Source organism: Capsicum annuum, unplaced genomic scaffold (assembly GCF_002878395.1).
Source record: "Capsicum annuum cultivar UCD-10X-F1 unplaced genomic scaffold, UCD10Xv1.1 ctg3477, whole genome shotgun sequence".
Taxonomy (NCBI): domain Eukaryota; kingdom Viridiplantae; phylum Streptophyta; class Magnoliopsida; order Solanales; family Solanaceae; genus Capsicum; species Capsicum annuum.
In genome coordinates this window covers 58,498-76,512 of record NW_025841638.1, presented here as the reverse complement: position 1 = coordinate 76,512, position 18,015 = coordinate 58,498, and the positions used below count along the sequence as shown (strand labels likewise).

Here is an 18,015-nt window from a genome sequence, read left to right as displayed (position 1 = left end):
AATTCTACTGTCCTTAATGATTTGCATTTCCCACGTAGTTGATAGAATCTGGATTAGATGTATAAGCATCTGTTGCATGCTCACCACTTCCATAAACCTCACACCAATAATTCACCAATTGGACTGCATCTATCGATGCTGTATGAGTAACCCCCAACTTTAAGTTAATAAGTTGAGTGATCATATGATTTTGTATTGCTTTGATCTATTCTTGTAATTCAGTAAATTGGTCTACCTCTAATACCCCTACAACCTTTCTAGGAGCACTCCTCGAATCAGCATGCCAATCAAGACTCCCCTGTGAAATTTGATTCAGCAGTGTGTAAAATTATTTATACGTCTTCTAAAAAGCCTGCCCACCTACTATTGAATCCAATAGAATCTTCATATTTGGCTCCAATACCTTAATGAAAGTATGAACAAGAACATCATTGGACTGATGGTGGTGAGGATAATTTTTTAGCATACCTTTAAATCTCTCCCAAGCTTGGTAGGGATTCTCTCCTTCTTTTTGTCTGAAACTCAGAATATCACTTCTTAAATGTGCAGTCTTCCCTAATAGAAAGAATTAAATAAGGAACTTCTAAGCTATATCTTCCCATAAAGTGATGGAGAGTGGAAGTTCAACATGTAACCACCTTTTTGCTTCCCCCATTAGAGAGAAAAAAAAGTATTAGTCTGACATAATCAGAATTCACCCCTTAAGGAATGTAAGTATTGCTTATTTCTAGGAAAGTTTGTATGTGCTGGAGTGGGTCTTCATGTAAAAGGACATGGAATTACCTCGCTGAATTTAACAATTGCACCATATTTTGTTTTAATTCAAATCGACCACCTAGTTTGGGCTTGCAAATACTGTTCATCACATAGTTTGTGAGTGGGATTTCCACCTCACGAATAGGTCTAGCAGCTGGTTGAGCAGGAACAACTGGGATAACCGTAGACGGGACATTTCTGGCATTTGGATCAACTGGATCATTTCTTTATTTATCCATTCTTCGCCTTTGTTGAAAGATCTATTCTGGTTCTGCAAAAGGCTCTACCAACTTTTTATCTCTCGCCAGTCCTATATTCAGCTAAACCTGTAAAAATTAGACATCTAAGATCAAGTTGTTAACATTTAAACTTAATATCAAAAACCAAAAATATAGTAATTTACTAATTATACTAGTCCCCAGCAATGGTGCCAAAAACTTATCGCGACTCAGGCGCACACATAAGTGCACGCAATCGTATAAGTAATATAGTGACTTAGACAGTTAGATATCATTCCCATGAGGACTAAACAACTAGAAATTTAACCAACTTTTAGTTTTAGACAACAAGGTATTAAGTGTTGTAAAGTATCAAGATGATTGTGAATTTAAGAGTAAAGATGATAATTAATTAATAGAAAATAATAAGTTGTGACTGGAGCAAAGCAAGCTACGGTTGTGAATAGTAATGATGAGAATTCTAGGGTTGAGGAATTTTGAACAATCATACAAATCTCTATTCTTATTATAGTCTAATTGGTTATTGGGTTGTTGATTCGCAAGGTTTATGCTACGATTATTGTCTCCAGACCTCAAATCTTCTATCTATGGAATACTGCAGCTACAACTCCCATAGAGATACAACAATTCTTCTAGATTCATAAAGTTCTCTCCTTGAAATTGAACTAAACAAGGCTTCTAGGTATATTCCTATCCTATATGCTAATTCAAACCTCTTATTTCATAAAATGATAAGAACCTTGCTCCTTAATTTCTTCGTTCTATCCTACGATTCTTCTCCTAGATTCACATAGAAATATAGATTTATTCTAATGGTGGCCACTCATCAAAATAGTAAGCTCAAGAAATTAAGAACAACCCAGGTGATAAATCAAAAAGAAACTACTATAAATAATATCAAAGAGTAATCATATTCTTGGCCTCATCCCCAGAACAAGGATATTTATCCACTTATGTTTGAATTCAACATCAAAAATAAGTAATTAATCATACACAAAATTGTTCTTGAAGTAAAGAAGTTCAAAAGAAATTTTAAGAACTCTAAGAGAGAGAATTTTTTGGTTTTTTGCTGTTACTATGCTTGTCAAAATATCCCCTAATTGTAGTGAATTTTTCCTTTTATAGCTGGGCTGGAAAACCTACTTTTTGCTCCCACCGCATCACGACATCATGCTCATCGCTATTGCCATCGTGATACAGTGCAATCACACTGGGATTCTATTTTATGACAAATATAGATTTGACCCTCACCACAATACGGTAGTATCATGGTGAGGCACTGGATTGTGACATTTCCTGATTGTACTTTTATCGTGGCATGATAGGCTTAAAAACACGAGCATTGGTGATTATCATGTCACCGCGATGCGGTAGCTCCCTAAAATAGAATCCTGGAGCTTTTTTCTTCCTTATTTTCTTACCAAACCATGTTCCAATACCTTTATTGCGCCTCTCATTGTCATACCTCCTTAATGCATCTAATCATAGTTGATTTCATCAAAATTCAATCCTGCACACACTAATCATGTCCATTAGATATGAAATGCAATTAAAGCTTACATAATATCAAAATGGCACAATTTAACTCTCAAAACAATTCATAATATGGGTGAATATTCGTGATTAGACAAATAAATATGCCCAAGATCAATCTGGCATTGTTAGATTTGAGAGTCTTTTTGAGAGAGAGCATTTTCCACTAACATCTTTTGTTGCATATTTGATAATTTGGGGTGTAGGATTTCCTTCTTATGAGGCAGAATGCAAATGAGTTGAGGTATGTGAAATTGTCATTTTCCCAAAAAAGAGACGAAAGAGTATAATTGAGTTGCTTTTGATAGGGAGTCACCTCTAGAGAGTTGGTGAGTGTTGCAATATTATTCCTCAATGTCCTTTGTATCTTTGATATTGTATTTCATGTTGAGGGGAGTCATGAGAATAGCTTTGCCCATGTGTAGAGCTACTTGTGGTGTCAATTAAGTTTGAAGTCATTGTGATTATTTGGTTGTATAAATGGGATTAAATCTACATTGTCTCATTGAGTAAGAAGTAGTATTGCTTGAGGACAGGCAAAGGTTTTTGTTTGGGCTGTTGATGAGTGGTGAATTTAAAACTCATTTAAGTTAAAATTTAAGCGTACTACTATGATTTGAAGGTATGAATGAGATAACTTTGTTAGTTAAATACACTAATTTCCATATTATGTAGCTATAGAGATAATGAAAAGGAAAAAAGTAGAATTAATCTCAAAAGGTATCAAAAAGAGAAAATAAGTACAAGAGCTAGAAGACCCTAAGCAGGAAATGGTCTAAGTTACAATGATTACGGTCTGAGGTCCGCGATCGCGGCCAGTCAAGCTAGGTAAAAGCCAGTGATCACAATGACTTAAAGGTGATCACAGTGCTAGTAATCGCAAGTAAGTTGTCCCAATCATGGCAACGCGGGTTTATGCCTAGGGGCAATTCTATAAATTTATATAGTTGACCCCATATCCTTTAAAAGGCTAAAACCTTTTCCCATTTGGTATTCATCAACTTTGAAATTGAAATTGGACTCATTGTAAACCCTACCAACTGAAGAAATTTAGTGTGGTTAATATTTTAATTAGTTTTGGTTCAATTGAAGTTGGATTTTGGATTACTCTTGATTGCAAAGTTTAATGGAAGCATTGAACAATCAATTTAGTATATTACTTTTGCCCAACTTCATAAGTAGCTAAGCAATCTATCTTGGGATTCTATTGAATTAGGGTGAAAATATGCATGTGTTGTGATTTATTAGTGTAGATTCTTGGTCATTGATTGTGGGTTTCACTATTGCTTGCTTAATTTATTTGGGATTTGTAGGTGAAAACCCATAATTCTTAGAAGCTCACATCATCCTATAAAGATGGATGTGAGTAAACTTTTGGATCCTATATTATCCTTGAAAGAAGGATATGGGTGCTAAAGCAATAGTGAAAAATAGTAGATGTAGTTTGTTATCTTTTCACTATCTTAGAAATAAGGGTGAGTTGATAATTAGCTAAGTCTTGGGCATCTTCTTAGAAATAAGGATGCCCGATTGAGGTATTAATTGGATTTTATTGTCATATCTATAAAGTATCCGATAGGGTCCATGGATGATAATCTTGAGGTTTTGTTGACAAACTAGCCTCAAGAATTCCTTAGTCTGCCGACATAGTTGATGTCTAGAATGTGCACTCAATTATCATGACCCATGCATTATTTGCCCCTAGGAAGAGATCATCCCAAGACTTATCCCATATAGAAATCTTAACCACAATCTTTGCTTTAAGTTGGTAGTTTGATTTGATTTTGACCGAAGGACTTTTCGAACTAATGCCCCCATTTTAATTCATGTATTTTACTTTATTTACACTATGGACATATACTTAGATGCTATCAATACCTATAGGTTTTGACGATTAGACTCACTCCTCTAGGATTCGACCTCAATGTGAGTTATTCTTTATAAACAATGATTGTCCTATATCCAAATAATGTTATAGGTGAGCGTAATCATAGGTTGATTTAAGTATTTGGCATTAGTTTGGATTTTTTGGGTCAATTTTGGATTTGATGCCTTGGGATGGTAATTATAAAGTTAATATAGATTTAGTGTATGAATTCTAGACTCACCATTTAAGCAATGCAATAACAATGGTGAGTGAGTCAAACCAAGTAACAATTTTATAATTCAAAGCCATTTGCATAGTGGGTTGAGGGACCACAATCTTTCATAACCAATCCTAATTTCTAAACTTCAATTTGGGGAAAATCATGGACGCTAAGTTTATTCACTATTCCCATTCACCTCACATGCTCAAAACACTTAATAAAGCATGAACAATGCATAATAAATCATAGGATAAAATTTTACGAATAGACCATGTCAAAACCTCAACAACATCAAAATCCACTTTCAAAACCATCAAATTAACCTATTTGAGTACATGTTTTTCATAATGTAATAATTAGGGAAGAGTAACATGCCTAAAATACCAAAAATTATAGAGAGAATTCAAACCTTGAGAAATTAGATGACCAACTTCTTGGATACCCCAAGTATCTTAACCTTGGACAGTTTTGAGAGAAAGAAGTGTGTTTTGATTATGTTATGAATAAGAAATAACCCTCTTAAGTGTTTTATGGATGTGGGGTCTAAGTAAGGAAAAAAGGGAATTGACCAAAATTCCATTACTGAAAAGACTGAAATTGAATTCCTAGTTTCTATGAGTTACCTAACGACTCATAGGGTCACTTTATGAATCGTAGGGTTCCACTCGTAGTCTGGACAATGTCCATGATCACCAATACTAAATTGGCTATGAGTTGTACCATAGGACTTATATGACTCGTTTTGAGTCTTTATGACTTGTATTCCCTATTCAAAGTCATAGCATAAATTCCAGGCCAATACACTGGCCAGGCTATGATTGGGTCCTTAAGACCCATAAAGACTCCCTATGACTTGCAGGGTGAGTCATTGTGAGGACAGTGAGGATAAAATTTTAGAACTTTTCAAGGACCAAGAATTTAAGGTGTTGCAGGAACTATTCTAATTTGGTTGGCTTAGGATTATATGAGTTTTAATTTTGGAAGATTATGGAGTTGGTATGGTTAACTTTTGTCAACATTTGATGATTTTGAGGTTGTATAGTAATTCTGTTAGTTTATTAGCTCTAGAGTGTCATTTTTGAGTTAATAGGACCTTTGGTTCAAATCTTGAGGTGATTAGATTGACTTTGAGTAGTTGGTTTAAAATTTGTAAGTTTATTGCATAGGGTTGACTTTGGCCTGCATTCATTGAATACAATCTTTATTCGATGAACTAACAATTTCATCAAGACTGAAATGTCATTTTGTGGTCTAGTAGCATAGTTGGCTTGTGTTCATAGGGTTTTGAGTGAGTTCTAAGAGTTCACTCATTGAATTTTAAGCCTTTCTTGTAATTAGTGCAGTTGTTCATAGTGCATGGAATATTTAACTTTGCATTCTTGACCCCTACATCATATTCATAAAGAATAGTGAGCTTCTTTATTGCAATAATAGGATCGTGATCGCGATCATGAAGATATATAGGGAGTAGGTTAGGTTAGGTCTGGTTATACTCTATGTGAACACAATCATACCATAACGATGGATCTGGACCGATATTCTTTGCAAGCACAACGTGAGTCTTTTGTTTTTGAGAAAGAGATTGCTACCAATTTTAAAGTTCCCTGATTTGGTCTAAAACCATGTAACTCATTTTTGAAGCTTAGAAACACAATTTTTGGGGATTCAAAAGGTGATGTTCAAGATTTGTTCCTTGCTATGATGCTTACACTAATTTTTCACGTTATCCAATGATTTATGTATGATTTAATCTTCAAATCTTGGTTTTCAATTGGGGAAATTTAGAAATTTTAGGTGGAGTTTAGAAATGATGTTTTTATTATGTGGAAGTCTATTTTAGCTTTGTTTTTAATGAAATTTCATTTATGAACTCCTTAAGTTATGAATAACCTAATATTTAAATAAAATTCTAGCTTTTCCCTTTGGGGTTCAGAGTTAATTTAGGGTTGGGCTCATTCATAGGTTTTTTGAGAGGATAAATTTTTAGTTTGAATTTTTGGACTTTCTTTAAGGAAAGTCGAGACTGTTTTACTCTTATTTAAAGTATTTACGTGTTAGATTCATGTATGAGAATAATAGGGCGATGGGGGTTCCTTATAAAGAATATATTGAGCATCTATGCAATTTCTGATATTTTGTAAAGGGTTAAAATAACTAGTTTGACTTGATTGGACTGCCTTTCCTTATTCTTGATTGATGGATTATGTGAAAAGTGGGATACTAACATTATCTAACATAATTGTTTTTATATTTATTATACTTTTCCTTATGAATGTGATTTGAGTAAATTAGGAGATATTGATGATAATTTAGCTTATAGTCAGTATTAATGAGTTGAGTGTGGTCTTGTGTCCTAGATTGAGATATTTATTTTCCTTTAATTATTATGAATCATGCATACTCACACATACTCATATAATGATATTTTTATAGGAATATTCTTAAAAAACCCTAGTTTCTGGACCATAAAAAATTTCCTGGAATTCTGATCTCTGGGCCCAATATGACTCATGGGTGTGAGTCACATGTTGGGGTTCGAATGGTATGATCCAGTCTTAAACTGGCCAGTGGTAGTTGGTGGGATGGATTTTTGTTTTTGGAATAGATACGACTTAGGGGTAAGAGTCGTAGTGATGGTTAAGGATCGTTTGGTTCCTTAACTTAATCTTATACTTGGTTACTTATGATGGATCTGAGTAGGAGTGGCTCAGGATGAGATGTAAGCTAGTGTATGAATTGAACTAGGGACTCGTGTGGTAGGCAGTTTCCAATCCTCCAAGAATTTTGTTCTGCCAGGGATACGGGTTATGGATACAAATCGTATGTTGTGGTTACGACTTGGTTGGATGAGTCGTATACTGATAGTGTTAGGAAAAATGGTGGAGGTTTAGGATACGAGTGGTGGATACTAATCATATTAGGCAGGTATGACTTATAAGGGTTAGTTATTCCCTGCGATGGGATTTTTGTGCAACTTAAGTGGGGGTATTTTGGATATTTCCCCACTTATCCTATAGGTTCTGATGACTTCTAACCTACCTAGAAGGTTATTTACCCTATTATTCTATTCATTAACACTTAGAAACTCTTCTTAAATACTTCATAATTCACTCAAGAGATTTTGGGTAAGGGGAGCTAGAGTTTAAACTAAGGGATCAATTTGGGGCTTATCTTGGTGATTTCTTTCTGTCATCATCTTAGTTTAAGACATGTTCTCTTCCCTCATTGTTAATTTTACTTAAATTCATGGTTTATATGAATGTTTCAGGGTTTTATTATTACATGGTGTTGGCTTTCAACTATGATTTGGGGGTTTTGATGTTAAATGATTAGTTATGGTTTTCCATGGTTTTAATTATGCTATTATATGCATTAATGGTGGTTTTGGATAGTTGGATTGCATGGGAATGGTTTATTGGTAATTGGAAATTATTTTGGTCATATTATGCCCCCAATGTGTTTGATAAAATGCTTATAAAGATATGTTTATTGCATTGGCTTCTTTTAATGGATCTCTTGCATGTTTTAAACTTGGTAAAGGAAATACTCATGGTTTAAATGGTTTGGAAAGTCTAAAGGCTAATTGTTTATGCTTTTGGAAACATGGAAGTCTCCCAAGTGGTTTAATATGGTAAATGGAAGGGTACTTGAAAGTACCCTTAAACCTATAAATGGTTGGCTATGGATGATACTTGCAAGTAAGGGTTGGTATGATGATACCAATATCAATGGCCTTGGTAAGTAAATGGATAATGGTTTGGTTATTTGGAAATTTATTTTAATTGGGCATTAATGGTGGGATATGTAGTAAAAGCCGTAAAAGGTGAAGGTCCCGAGGGAACTAAAACTAGAAACTCATATTTGTCGATATGAGGTTGGTCTTGGCGATCGTGTGCATGATGTAATTCTTTATTTTGGAGATGTACTAGCCATCCCATAGGATACTTCCCTAGTCGTGCATCTACATGCATTGGTGACCATTCAGCAGGTAGAGCTGAACCTATATAGCTCGTGGGTGGTTTAGGACGGCAAAGCTACATAGCCCAAGTAAAGATTTTAAAGGCATGCTAAACCCAATCCTTTTTTCGGGATTAATTATATATATGTGTGTGTGTGTGTATGGTTGTATGCATATGAATGGTTTTACTTGGTTTTATAAATGGCATTATTTTATCCTTACCCTGAAATCATATTAGCGGTTACTTGCTAACCCTATCTACTAGCAGCTGTATAACCACGCTATGCAGGAACTAGCTATTCTGCTCTTCCTACATAGTGATTGACTCAGGGACAATATTTGGACTGCAGTGGTGAGATTCCATCCTTTCAGAAGGCTCTATTTCATGTTATGGATATTTCTATACATTTTGGTTTTATTTTGGATATTTGTTTTGGCTATGGGTTGGGCACGTCCCAACTGAATTTTATTACTCTTTTGGTTAGAGGCTTTGTGGTACTTCTATGGGTTAAAATGGGAAGGATCGGTATAGGTGTCAGCCTTGGCATTGAAATAGGCTGGGAGGCTAGCATCATCGGATATAATTCCTCACTGTTTTATTATATTAAATTTTGGTATTAATTATATTATGTTTGGGAAAATCCTTGGTTATGGCCTAGATTATAGCCTTTGTTTGGTATGGTTTGGTATGGTCGGATCATTGGTATGGGATGGATGGACTCATTTGGGTTGGTCACGGTTGTGATATATTCCTAGAGTCTATGTGAGCTATTACACTATTTTGTTACATGCTCGAAATTCAGCTAACTCAGGGCAGGCAGCTGGAGGTTGGGTTGGGTAATGGAGGTAGTCTCCGGTCCTTGTTGGAAATGGGATGCCTATAATGATAAGGCCCCAGGGTGGGTCATGTTAAGTTAGTATTAGAGCCTATGTTTATGGTCAATTGGGATTCCACAAAGCTATGTCGAGTAGAGTCTCTTTTAGGGGTGTGTAGCACACCACACTCATAAGTCATAAGGGAGAGGCTACAAGGCATTTAGTAATATTTCACTTTATTGGTATTCTATTTTCAAGCTTGGAGTTTTAGTCCTGGAATCTTATCTAATCCTTGTTTGGTCATCTTTTAGATCATACCTCGTAGATCTAAAACACAAGAAAATTCATCTATCCCATCAGAGGGTAATGCTGAAGAGGTGCATCCAACTTCTGGGGTTCATCTTTGATCTCAAGGTCCTATCCCTGATAGTTTTGTAGTTCCACTAATTACTACTAGTCTTTTTCAAGGTGAGGTGACTAATGTAGAATTTTGTCGGTCTATTCATGCTATTATGGAACTGGTTATTGCTTAGGCTGAGCAGGATATGTCTGGTGTTTTGTCTGCTGAGGCCACAAGGGTTGGCCAATTGATGAAGATGAGTTCTCCCAATTTTTTAGAGTGAAGGTGGACGGGGATCCACAGAGTTTTTTGGATGAGATAGAGAAGATATTTTTGGGTAATGTAGGCTACCAATGTGGAGGGGGTAAACTTGTAGCTTATCAGCTTAAAGAGGTTGCATATCAATGGTATGAAGAGTGAGATAGGGATAGAGGAGAAGTGGAGAGGTCATCTTTGAGGAATGCCTTCTCTAGTGCTTTTCTGGATCGTTTCTTTCCCCATGAGTTGAGGAAAGCAAAGATAGAGGAGTTTGTGAACCTCAAATAGAGGAGAATGTCTATCAAGGAATATTTCTTAAAGTTTTACCAATTGTCTAGGTATGCTCCTAACTCAGTGGTTGATATACGGGCTAGAATAAGGAAGTTTACTTCTAGGTTGAATTGGGATTTGATTTTGGAGGGCCAGACTACCTTACTAATTTAAGGATCTGGACATCTCTAGGTTGACTGTTCATAAATAGTAGGTAGAGAATGAAAAGAGAAAGCAGATGGTGTTTGGAGATAGGCAGGGTAAGAGGAGCAGGTTTTTTTATAAGGGAGGTGCTCAGTCTCAGGGTGGTCGAGATTATGGCAAATTGCAGAAGAAGAAGTAAGGGATTTCTTGTTTCTACTTTTCTACTACTGCTTCTTATCAGTCGAGCGATAGGCGTCATTATGGTGGTGACAATTTTCGAATGCAGGATGCCCAATCTCAGGCAAGCAGAGATCAGTCAGTTTTTTCATGTCCTCCTTGGTGTTTTTATGGTCTTTCTCATCGGTATTATTGAGATGGAGGAAAGGACAAATGCTTTAGGTATGGCCAGACAGAACATCGGCTTAGGGATTGTCCATTAATAAGGTTGCTATGGGGGCAAATAAGATTCTTGTGGTGTCATCTTCTACTCCTACACCTAGTGGTATTGCATCTGCTACTATTACTGCTCCTGGTTCTAGTGTTGGTCGGAATAAGTTGTATGCTTTGGTATCCCGACAGGAATTTGAGGCATCACCTGATGTCATTACAGGTACGTTACAACTTTTCTTTCGTTATGTATATTTTTTGCTTGATCTGGTGTCTACTCTCTCATATTACTCCTTATGTAGCTGTATTTTTTGGTTTTGATCCAAAAGTTATAACGGATCCTTTTTCTATTTCTACCCTAGTAGGTGACTCGGTTATTGCTAAGAGAGTCTATATGGGGTGATATCTATTGGTGGTAAGCAGACCTTGGTGGATTTGTTTGAGTTGGATATGGTGGATTTTGATGTTATTCTGGGTATGGACTAGTTACACTCTTGTTATGCATCTTTGGATTATCAAACCTGTAGGATTATCTTTAGGTTCCCTGGTAAGCCAATTATAGAATGGAAGGGTATTTCTTTAGCTCCTAGGGGTAGGTTTATTTCCTATCTTAAAGATCAGAGGTTGATCTCAAAAGGTTGTCTTTATCACATGGTCTGGGTTAAAGATTCTAACTTGGAAGGTCCTTCTTTTCAATCAGTTCTAATGGTTAATGAGTTTCTAGTGGTCTTCCCAGATAATCTTGTTGGTGTTCCTCTGGATAGGAAAATAGAGTTTGGTATTGATCTAATTCCAAACACTCTTCTAATTTCTATTCCTTCGTATAGAATGGCTCTGGCTGAGTTAAGGGAACTCAAGAAAAAACTTAAGGATCTTCTGGATAAGGGGTTTATTCATCCTTGTGTATCTCCTTGGGGTGCACCGGTGTTGTTTGTGAGCAAGAAGGATGGCTCCCTTCGGATGTGCATTAACTATAGGCAGCTGAACAAGGTGACTGTCAAGAATAAGTATCCTATTCTAAGGATGGATGATCTGTTTGACCCATTTCTAGGTGCCAAGTTCTTTTGTAAGATAGATCTTTGGTATGGGTACCATCAGCTAAAGATTAGGGTGGTGGATATCCCTAAGATGGCTTTTCACACTCGGTATAGGCACTTTGAGTTTTTGGTGATGTTATTTAGGTTGACTAATGCTCCGGTGGCATTTATGGATTTGATGAATATAGTTTTTCACCAGTATTTAGATTTCTTCATCATTGTTTTCATTGCTGACATTCTGGTTTATTCGAAGAGAGGTAGATCATGCTAATCTCCTCCATGTGGTGTTGCAGACCTTAAAGGAATATCAGTTATATGCTAAGTTCTCCAAATGTGAATTTTTGTTGAATTTTGTCACTTTCTTGGGTCATATTATTTCTAGTGAAGGGATCATGGTGGATCCGCAGAAGGTTGCTTTGGTGAAGAGTGGCCTAGACCTATGACTCTATCCAGCATTTGAAGCTTCTTGGGTTTAGCTGGGTATTATAGGCGGTTTATGGAAAGTTTTTTATCGATAGTTGCTCCTTTGGCAGTTAACTCTAAAGAAGGTTAAGTTTTCTTAGTCAGATGCTTATGAAGGGAGTTTTTAGAAGTTGAAGGACAAGTTAACTTCGACTCTAATTTTGACTTTGCTAGAAGGCAATGATGGGTTCGTGGTTTATTATGATACATATCAGGTAGGGCTTGGATGTGTGTTGATACTGTATGGGAAGGTGATTGCCTATGCTTTTAGGCAGTTAAAGGTACATGAGAGAAATTATCCTACTCATGATTTGAAGCTATTGGCGGTTGTGTTTGCTTTGAAGAAATATTGGCATTATTTGTATGGTACTCACGTGGATATCTTTTCTGATCGTAAGAATCTACAGTATATGTTCACTCAGAAAGAGCTTAATCTCTGGCATAGGATATGGCTTGATCTTTCCAAGTATTATGATATGACTCTTCACTATTACCCAGGTAAGGTTAATATGGTTGCTAATGCTCTTAGCAGGTTATCCATGGGGAGTTTGGCTCATGTAGAGGAAGGAAAGCGAGAATTGGTGAAAGATATTCACTATTTGGATAATGTTAAAGTTCACCTATTGAACTCCAGGGATGGTGGTGTGGTGGTTCAAGAAGTAGTTTGATTGTCTCTTGGTGCAGAGATTAAAGAGAAATAAGTGTTGGATCCTATCTTGATGAATATCAAGAGTGGCATTGGTGGGAAAAAGGTAGTGGTATTTGAGATTAGTGGTGATGGTACTTTACGGTACCAATGGAGGTTGCGTGTTTCTGATGTCGACGATTTGTGGCAAAGGATTTTGGTTAAGGCACATAAGTCACTCTATGTTATTCATCCCAGCTCGACTAAGATGTATCATGATCTCAAGGAGATCTATTAGTGGAATGGTGTGAAGAGGGATGTGGCTGATTTTGTGGCCAAGTGCATGATGTGTCAACAAAATAAGGTTGAGCACATTAGGCCAGGAGGGTTGTATCAAGAAATTGATTTGCCCAAATAGAAGTGGGAAGGGATTAATATAGACTTCAGTATCGGTCTTCCTCGATATCAGAGTCAATGTGATTCAATTTGGGTCATCGTGGATAGGATGATAAAGTTTGTACAGTTTTTGCCAGTACGGACTACCTTTTTGGTAGAGGATTATGCGAAGCTGTATCTTCATAGGAATGTGAAGCTACATGGGGTGCCTGTTTTGATTATCTTTTATTGTGGAATGCAGTTTACGTCTCATTTCTGGCGATCTTGTTAGAGAGGTTTGGAGACCAAGTTGAGTCTGAGTACTATTTTTCATCCGCAGATGGATGGGAAAGCAGAAAGAACTATTCAGACATTGGAGGATATGCCTCGGTCCTATGTAATTGATTATGGTTGCAATTGGGTTGAGCATCTACCTTTAGTAGAGCTTGCTTACAACAATAGCTATCACTATAGTATTAGTACGGCCCCTTTTTGAGGCATTGTATTATAGGAGATGTAGATCTCCTTTTGGTCGGTTTGAGCTTGGTGAGGAGGACATATTTGGTCCCAACTTAGTATACCAGGCTATAGAGAAGGTGAAGGTGATTCGGGAGAGGCTTAAGGCTGCCCAAAGTAGCCCAAAGTCCTATAAGGATGTTAGGCATAGAGACTTAGAGTTTAAGGTTAGGGATAAGGTTTTCCTCGAGGTATCTCCCATGAAGGGAGTAGTGCGATAAGGAAAGAAAGGGAAGCTCAGTCCCCGGTGTGTGAGTCCTTATGAGATTTTATGAAAAGTTGGTAATGTTGCTTATGAACTGGAGTTGCCTTCTAGCTTGAGTATGGTTTATCCAGTCTTTAATGTTTCTATGTTGAGGAAGTGCATTAGTGATCCTTCTTCAGTTGTTCCTTTGGAGGGATTGGGTATTGCTAATTCTTTGTCTCATGAAGAAGTCCCAGTTGAGATCTTTGATAGGCAGGTTTGTCGATCGTAAACCAAGTATGTGGCTTTGGTTAAGGTTCTTTGGCAGAAGCATAAGGTAGAAGAAGTTACTTGGGAAGCGGAAGAGGACATGAAGTCCAAATATCCTCATTTATTTTTTGCTCTTAGGATTCATGTGGAAGGTATGTGTCTTTAATACATATTTGTTTTCAGAGTTTATTAAAGGAAAGATTTATATCTTTACCTCTTTGTTTTTGAACTTTATTACAGATTGGGAATATATTTGATAATGCAAATGACTCTAGCTTGTGGTTACCCCTACCTTGTCCGTCATTAGGGGATGAATATTCCTAGTGGGGGAGACTGAAACACCCTAGTTTCTAGACCTTAGAAAATTTCCTAGAATTATGATCTCTGGACCCAATATGACTCATGGGCATGAGACGTAAGTTAGGGTACGGATCGTATGGCCTGGTCGTATACTGACCAGTGTTGGTTGGTGGGATGGATTTTCATTACTCGAATGGATACGACTTAGGGGCATGAGTCGTATTGGTGGTAACGGATCAGTTGGTTCCTTAACTTAATCTTAGACTTTGTTACTTAGGTCAGATCTGAGTACAAGTGGTTGACCATAAGCCGTAAGCCAAGTTATGAATCATCCCAGGGACTCGTATGGTAGGCAGTGTCCAATCCTCCAGGTATTTCATTCTGTCAGGGATATAGGCCATAAATAAAAATCGTATGTTGTGGTTACGACTTGGTTGGACGAGTCGTATACTAGATAGTGTTCAGTCCAAGGGTGGGGGTTCAAGATACGAGTGGTAGATACTAATCGTATTGGATGGGTAGTATTCATAAGGGTCAGTCGTATCCCTGTAATGGGTTTTTTGTGCAAATTAAGTGAGGGTATTTTGGACATTTTCCCACTTATCCTAATAGGGTCCCATGACTTCTAACATACCTGGAAGGTTATTTACCCTATTATTCTATTCATTAACACTTAGAAACTTTTCCTAAACACTTCATAATTCTCTCAATAGCTTTTGGGCAAGGGGAGCTAAGGTTTCTACTAAAGGATCAATTTGGGGCTTGTCTTGGTGATTGCTTTCCTTCATCATCTTGGTTTAAGACATGTTCACTTACCACATTGTTAATTTTACTTAAAGTCATGGTTTATATGAAAGTTTTCATGGTTTTACTATTACATGGTCTTGGCTTTCAAATATAATTTGGGGGTTTTGATGTTAAATGGTTGGTAATGGTTTCCCATGGTTTTAATTATGCTTTTATAACATTAATGGTGGTTTTGGATAATTGGATTGCATGGGAATGGTTTATTGGTAATTAAAATTGGTTTCGGTCATATTATGCCCCCAACGTGTTTGATAAAATGCTTATAAAGATATGTCCATTGCATTGACTTCTTTTAATGGAACTCTTGCATGTTTTAAACTTGATAAAGGAATTATGCATGGTTTAAATGGTTTGGAAAGGCTAAAAGCTAATTGTTTATGCTTTTGGGGAACATGGAAATCTCCCAAGTAGTTTAATATGGTAAATGGAAGGGCACTTAAAAGTCCGCTAAAACCTAAAAATGGTTGGCTATAGATGATACTTGCAAGTGAGGGTTGGTATGATGATACCAATATCAATGGCCTTAGTAAATAAATGGATAATGGTTTGGTTATTTAGAAATTGGTTTTAATTTGGCAATGATGGCGAGATATGTTGGAAAGTTGTGGAAGGTGAAGGTCCCAGGGAGACCAAAATAGGAAACTCAAATTTGCCGATATAAGGTTGTTGTTGGTGACCATGTGCATAATGTCACACTTTATTTTGGTGATTGTAACACCCTGAATCTAGTACCCGGAATGCTACATGGTGCTCATGACCAAGAAGGAACACAAGCTAACCCATGACTGATATCTGTACCTGAACACTGCATAATGAACTGTATAAATGCGGAAATAGTAGACTGAATCATGCCATAAGGTTCTAAACTGATAAACATCTAATAAAATCATATCTGAATAATGTGGTATGACAATACCAAAACTAAAACAATGTCTGAAAACATCTAGTCTGAAAATACTATAGTCTAAAAACCTCTAAATTATCTTAATAAGGAGTTGATGGGACATGTCCCCAACTAACTCCAACTACTGAAATAAACTAAGTAATGAAGATATAAAGTAATGGTCATGTCCTCGAAGAATAAGGACTCACTGCTAACTCTGACTGCTGAAACTGAAATGCTACTAATACTCTGAAGCTCATGCTTCTGAACCTATGGTATAGAATAAAACACCATAGCTAAAATGCGTCAGAGGGATGGAATGTACTGGTATGAATGTAAGGTAGGATGAATGCGAAGGGTTCAAATGCAAGAACAATGCTAACTGACTATATAACATGAACATGAGAATAAATGCATGAATAAGTGATTGTGACTGAATTCGTGATGGCATTGACTATTGAGTCTAATTACTGATAACATGAGTCACTGATAACGATATTACAGATACTGAGCAACTGTATCTGAAGTCTAGGTTCTGATGGAACTAACTGAGTTTCGTACTATTCTGAGTTAACTGTATCTGACAGTCCTGGATTCTGAAGAACTATCTGAGTTATTTTACTAAGACTGAGACAGTAATTTTGGGAAGTATTCATCTAACCGACATGCCCCAAATAAAGCAATATAGCTAGGTTGGGGTCCAATGTTTAACCCTAGTTGGAAGGGTGTCAATACCGCGCCACTGGTAAAGACAAGCTGTGAGTGACCCTCATCTGACTGTATTCCTAAAAGAGAATGGTGGGACCCTCATCTGACGGTGTTTATCCACCTTATCTATCAATGTTGATGTCTCAACCTATGCTGGCTACATAGGTCTGGAACACAAGGATTGCTTCTAAGGATCACACCCTCAACTGTCAGTGTGTGCCCTCATCCTTGGGTTTACTCGGTGCTTATTCCTACTCCTATCTGAATTGATACTGAACATGATTAACTGAACTGAACTAGACTGTGTTCATTGAGTTCCATTGACTAACGGAATACTAATGAGATCTGATGACTGACTGAGAGTACTGAGATTACTGGATTGATACTGAATTTACTGTATTTTCCTAAGTCACATGACTGACTGAGTTCTACTGATCCTGGCTTGACTGTGAGTAACGTGAAAACATGACATTGGCTCTAGGCACACAGCTAAATTTTCAGGTACAAGTAACCCCAGGACACGATCACATGAAACTGGCAAGACTTGACACTTCTTGAACACATGACCAATATCAACAATTCATCATACAATAAGTTAGGGATTTCATGAAGCATATGGTTATCATAATCTTATACATGGTAGGAATGCATATAATCAACATCATAATTTCATACTCTAACATCATGAGCATTCCAACAAACATCTACATTGCACCGCAATGGCATGGGAGTCATTTGAACATTAGGGTAAAACAGACATTTATCATATGGGTTATAATTGAGCTATAATACACAATTTCTATCCTCTTATGCATTTTATCAAACACCATACATGCACAACTTAGGGCATAGGTGTAATCATCAAATTTTGCATCATAAACAACTCAAATCATGGATTTCAACTTGCATGCTAACGTAGTTTCATGAAAAACACGTAAAGATTCTAACTTGGGAACGTACAATAAGATAAACATGGTTACAAAACAACCAACAACATAAACATCATGATTTATAATTTGAAATAGGTTTCTTGAGGTTTATAAATGAAAGGAATCCATAA

At 36.7% G+C, this 18,015-nt stretch overlaps 1 non-coding gene across 1 annotated transcript; it reads left to right on the top strand.

Moving 5' to 3' along the window:
* Positions 1-437: 437 nt before the first annotated feature.
* Positions 438-544, top strand: LOC124891382. Its single transcript, XR_007049672.1, has one exon. It is a non-coding gene; the product is annotated as a small nucleolar RNA R71 (small nucleolar RNA).
* Positions 545-18,015: the final 17,471 nt, after the last annotated feature.